Here is a 6,418-nt window from a genome sequence, read left to right on the forward strand (position 1 = left end):
GACTGAGATTACCAGAGAGTCATCTTCCATACAAAGGTATAAGTGGCAGTCAAATGAATACCAAGCACCCACCACAACGGGACCACCGAATGGCTCCGTTCAAAACTAATTACCACGCACGTTAAGACGTTTGTTCCACTGGGAGACGATCAATTCCTGTTTCAAAGAACGCGATCGGTCGCTGAAGAGTGCACAACCGGACGCTCTCTTGCATTCCCTCGTTTGACCGAAACCGACGTCTATCAATGTCTTTTCTGGATCGCCAAAGATGTGAAAATCAGACAGTGAGAGATTCAGGCTGTATAGAGATGTCGCAGTGTTTTCGATCCAAATAGCTCAAGCAAGCTTTCGTCTGATTGGCAGTTTGGGAGCGGGCATTGTCGTGCAACAGGATGATTTCGTCCGACAGAATTTCTGGGCGTTTTGGCTTTATGGTGCATCGCAGTTTCTGTAGCATGTCTTCATAGCGTTGCGCACTGATTGTGGTTCCACGTTCGCGGAACTTGACGAGCAGAAGGGCCCAACATTCGAAGAAGGAGATCATCGTGACCTTACCGGAACTGGTATGAACAACTTTGGGTTTCTTTGATGAAGAAGATGTGGCATGTTTCCTATGTTAGCTTTGTCGTTTGCTCTAGGGATGGCGGAATGCTGCCAGATGGAATCATACCTTTGCACGATATCGTCCGCCTCCGACACTGCTATTCAGACGAAAGATACGCTTCAGTTACTTGGTTGGAAAACACTGCAACATCCTCTGTATAGTCCGGATCTTTTACCGTGAGATTTTCACGTCTTTGACGACATGATCCACCTATTAGGCACATATTTGTCCAGAGCACGATATACAATCTCTTTAAAGTTTGCCCATAATCCCTCTGCATCCATCATGCTGGAAATAAATGATGTTGATTTATTGTCTGAAATGCTAACAACTGCTAATCTGCTCTTTCTAACAAACACTGTCCTAGCCTTCTTGACTGATTTATTAACTTTCGTGATCGTAGACCCTACCATGACGTCATGATCACTAACTACGGTTTAAAATATTTCCACTGCGTGCTGGCTGTTGAACTAACTGCTCAATAAAGTTTTCGGGAAACGCGTTCAAAAATAATACTCAAAAGTGTCTGTCTGTACCCCCTCTCCCACTCCGTAATGAATCCATAGCGTCCCAAGTAGTGCATGGTCTGGGTATTTACGCGCTTTCTTTCAGCGACTCTGGAACTGTCGCAGCGGAATCGAGTGGCCGGTAAAAATATCCAACGATCAACTTCGTTTCACCTAGACCTGTCCACTCCAGCAAGTAACTTCTCTCTCGCATTCAATTTAGATCTCAATAGGGACAATATTTTGTTTGTCAAATGCAATGAATACTCCCCCTCCCAACGCGTCTAATATGCCTATGCGATATGCGCTCCATGACTCGCTAAATATCTCAGAGCTTTCTAGTTTCTTCCTATTGGTAATGCTTATTCAGACAACTAAAGTGCTCTGACTAACGAAGCAAATTTACTGAATGTTTAATCGTACTTGTAACATTTAATGATACCTGCAACTGTGTGAATGATAGACTGCAGCAGTATTTCATATGAGGAAGAACGCCAGTAGTTTATTCTAGATGGGGACTCACTGACAGATGCAGAAGTAGCCCTGTGAGAACCTCACAGCGGCGTGATAAGACTTCTGCTGTCCAAGGTCTATATTAATAACCTAGCAGAGAACACTAGACTTAGCCTCCGATTGCTACCTTGTGGTGTTGTCTCTACAGCAATATTATCACGCATGGCGATAGGTGCTGGTGCTTTACACTGAAACTTATTAACCTACAGCACTTTACATTTATCTAAGCATAAACACTTCACAGGTGTAGATAAGAAAAGTAGTCACGGCTAGTACTATCATGTCTTTCACGCAACTATGAGTGCAGAGAGCGAAGTTTGACATGGGAACAGATGTATGAAGAGCAATAATGGTACGCAGAGTGATGAGATACTCTAGCTCCTTATCGAAGGTGGCTGCCAGTGCTACGTACTGTACGCATGGAAACGGTTGCAGGCAAAACAAGTGAAACTACAGTGAGAATTTCTATGAAGACAACTTGTGTAACGTTTTACAAAAGTGAACTGATGTGCAAAGAACACAGAAGCAGCATAACAGAAAGCGGGCACCCAGAAGCAGAAACATCGCGAAGGGTGAAAATGCAAAGATTTTCCACCCCAGCCTCTGCTAACGAAGTGGAAAAAACCTGTCGATCTCAGAGTGTATCTAAAAGAGTACCAGATATCAACCACCACCGACGATATTTGTAAATAAAAGCGGAACACATCTGTTGTAAAACTCGCTATAATTTCAGTACGACTAAGACGCAGAAAACATATAACAATGTACAACGATCGTTGATTTTAAAAGGAAATGTATGGTTGTAGGCTATAGTCTACTAGACATATGCCTTTAGTAAATTACATACACCATTAAAATAGTACACACAATTGTCAGCTGGTGAACAGTCGAGGTGACACTTAAACTGGTGTTATTATTTTGAGAAGTCCGCCTCGAAAGCTGAGTGGTCAGCGCGACCGAATGCTGAGCAAAGGGGCCCGGGTTCGATTCCCGGCTGGGTCGGAGATTTTCTCCGCTCAGAGACTGAGTGTTATCTTATCTTCATCATCATCATATCATCCCCATCGATACGCAAGTCGCCGAAGTGGCGTCAACTCAGAAGACTTGTACCATGCGAAAGGTCTACCCGACGGGAGGCCCTAGCCACACGACATTTCATTTCAACGTGAGAAAATGTATTAGTGAAGGAATGCAACCAGGAAATAAGCCTATTCTGAAAATTTTAAGAACTAACTCGCTGATTATGAGGGCTTCAGAGTTAAAAGTACCCTGTTGTCATATAGAACAACGTCTTACATTTGGATCCAAAACTGTGGACCAAGACTGATGCACAATCATGTTTGTTGATTCCCGCTTTCAAAACTCGAATACGGTCGCTTTTTGCTCCAAGTTGGAATCCAGAACTGAATATAAAGGTGACTGTTCGTATAATGCTTTGTCCTCTAACTATATTGCGGTGGTCTAGCGGTTCTAGGCGCTCAGTCCGGAGCCGCGCGACTGCTACGGTCGCAGGTTCGAATCCTGCCTCGGGGATGGATGTGTGTGATGTCCTTAGGTTAGTTAGGTTTAAGTAGTTCTAAGTTCTAGGGGACTGATGACCATAGATGTTAAGTCCCATAGTGCTCAGAGCCATTTGAACCATTTTTTTCTAACTATATTTCGTTCAACGAAAGTTCAGTTTAGTGTAAACAAACTCACGTTGAGCGAATAGTCATCGGCAGTTGTGCACATTCGCCAATTGTTGCGACTACACTGAAATAAGCTTATGCCCTATTATGTTTTAGGTACTTTTTTCTTCCAGTGCGAATGTTACATTGATACACGATAAAACATTGGAAGTTACCCACGTTTTTATTAATTAGCGTTCTAAATGTTCAACCAAAGTAGGTCTTGTTTCTAATCTCACTGAGCATTCGCTTTCTCTGATCCACCAGTCATACAAAATTATTTTGTCGTTCGCAAACGCTGTGAAAATGTGTGAAGTTTCTTCATGTAGAGCAGTGAAAACAGACCCGGAAACCAGTTAAAAATCGGGGAGAAACAGATTGTTCTTTTTGCTGCTTTCGAGAGACTTCACAAAAACATGCGTCATTACTGACACGGTGTCCGCCTACGTAGCTAAGCGGTCAGCACGTCTGACTGCCATGCAGAGGATCCGGGATCAGTTGCCAGTAATGCCAGAGTTTTTTGCGTGGTGGGAGGATTGAAACGGGGTGCAATAAATCTCATGATGTCAATAAACTACCTGAAAAAAAGCAACTAGTCCAAGGTCTGGAAAGCTGGTAACAGCTGGGAGAGCAATGTGCTGACGCCATGCTTCCCATGCATGCCATTGGCAAAAGAGGACATTGCGGGCGGCCCTCTTGCAGGGGTTCCATAAGTTTACCCCTTACAGAACACTTTGAGAGTCCTGGTACTTTGATACGACACCTTGTACTGAGGGACACAGAGAAGACAGACGGTTTTGAACTATGTACAGAGAGCGCTGCGCGGGGAGAAGACCGTGGTGGGGATAGTTCCTCACCACACAAGACTCCATTTCAGTTACAGTGGAGCAGTGGAACTCGCAACATCGTCTGTGCGTCTATGACAGTTTCGTTAGAAGTGGAGAGTCCGTTACAGCTACGCAGCGAATGTTTCGCGTACAATTCAATCTCGGCCAATACGGAGTTGTTCCGAGTCGTAACACAATCCTCAGATGGGAGGAACATTCCAGATCAACTGTAAACGTAATGGATAACAAGTTTACAGATCCGAGACGCAGTGCAACGATGCCTGAAAATGTTGTGTTTGTAAGGAAAGCGATAGATATTTTTATGGACGTGCATATTTTGTGGAGGGAATGCTGAACTAGTGATAATACCAAAGCGCGGGTTTATTCCCAGACACAGAAACAACCACAACTTCAATCCTCTCCTGAAATGTGTTCTGAATGAGTCGATTTTCTTGAAGACCGGGTCTTTGTCGGCAGGCAGATACAGTGATACCTCGACAGCCGAAGATCATACGCTGCGTCACCCGTACTCTTATTGATGATGATGATGATGATGATGTCCCATAGGGAGCGTAGGGAACGATGCGGGAGACCCGCACCGCCGAATAGGCAAGGTCGTAGGCAAGGTGGTTTACTATTGCCTTCCTCCGACCGTAATGGGGATGAATGATGATGATGAAGGCAACACAACACCCAGTCATCTCGAGGAAAGCAAAAATCCCTGACCACGCCGGGATTCGAACCCAGGACCCCATGCACAGCAAGCGAGAACGCTACCGTAAGACCACGAGCTGCGAACGTACTCTTATTAGTCCTTTCACTTTAATCGACACAGACATGGCTTGCATATGTTCGGATAAAATCCTCGAGCGAATCATGATTATATGATTGAGGTTCTTTGGCAAGCAGTCGATACGGAAACAAACTTGGAACTGGTTTCTGACTGAAGCACAGACGACTACTCAAGCCCGCATGATCGGAAACAATTCAGAAGCTGGTTGAACTGTTACGCAAACGTTCCCCACAGACGATCAAGTCAGAAAAAAAAAAAATAGTTCCGCTGTCAGATGGAAAGGACCAGGGACGTCAAATTCTCGCCGAGTCATCCCTTGTCGTAAGGCGTCTTTTGGGTGTGGCATGAAGGCACATGGGACCAGCACACCACTCTCCCGGCCTTAGATTTCCTGACCCTGGAGCAGCTATTTCTCATTCTCCATTGGTATCACGAGGCTGACTGCAGCCCGTGCAGTTTCGCCCACCAATGAGAAACCCTTATCATTACGGACAATTGAATTTGACACCTGCGTAAAGCGGTCTGACACACTGACCGTTTGGCTACGAAGACGAACAGCCGCTCAAATATGCTTGCGCATGCATACTAGTCAAGGCTGCAATACCGCCTGTAGCCACCACATGGCGGTGCGCGACCTGAGAGCCTGGAGACTAAACGTCGAAAGTGTCAGCGATGAAATACGGAAGCTAAAGGTATTACACGACTTTAAACGAACAGGGTTATACCTAAAAGAATCGATAAACATGGAAGGAAGGCACTAGCTGAGAAAGAGATGAGTGAGGGTTGCAGCCTATTCCCGATGTTATTCAATCTTTAAAAATCATTCAGCAGCCAAGATCGCATAAAATATTTCGGTATTGAAGACAACCGGTTTCAACAGACTTTGTTGTCATCTTCAGGTCTTATAAATCATTTTTTGTAACACACGTTCATTTTACGATGAACATCACGCACAAGATGTCAAGTGGCTAAGTCAAGCACATTTTAAAGTAGATTCCCACGGTTTAGAATATACCCAGCATTTGCAAACAGACGTGATATTGTGTACTGTGTTTGTACGATGTAATAAGCAACTGCGAGGAATATGTATATGGACATGGGCTTTTGCACGAGGTGCTTTACGTTTTTAAATATTTCAGCGATGACAAACCTTCTATAATGTGCTGACGTTTAGCCACTTGAACATCTTGTGCGTGAGGTTAAGCGTAAAATGAACACGTTTTAAAACAAAAAGATTTTTAACACCTGAACATGACAGCAAGTCTGTAGAAATCGGTTGTCTTAAATAAAGAAATATTTTATGCGATCTTGGCTGTTGAATGGTTTTTAACGTTTAAAACAGATCGCCCTTCAGTACTGTGAAAATGAGAAAATTCAATCAAGTTATTCAATCTGTACGTGGAGAAAGCACTAGACGAACCGAAAAAGAAATTTTGAAAGGGAATTAAAGTTCGGGGAGAAGAAATAAAATGTTTTACATTCTCGATGGCATTGTAATCCTCTCAGAG

This window comes from Schistocerca piceifrons, chromosome 4, assembly GCF_021461385.2.
Source record: "Schistocerca piceifrons isolate TAMUIC-IGC-003096 chromosome 4, iqSchPice1.1, whole genome shotgun sequence".
In the NCBI taxonomy this organism is placed as follows: domain Eukaryota; kingdom Metazoa; phylum Arthropoda; class Insecta; order Orthoptera; family Acrididae; genus Schistocerca; species Schistocerca piceifrons.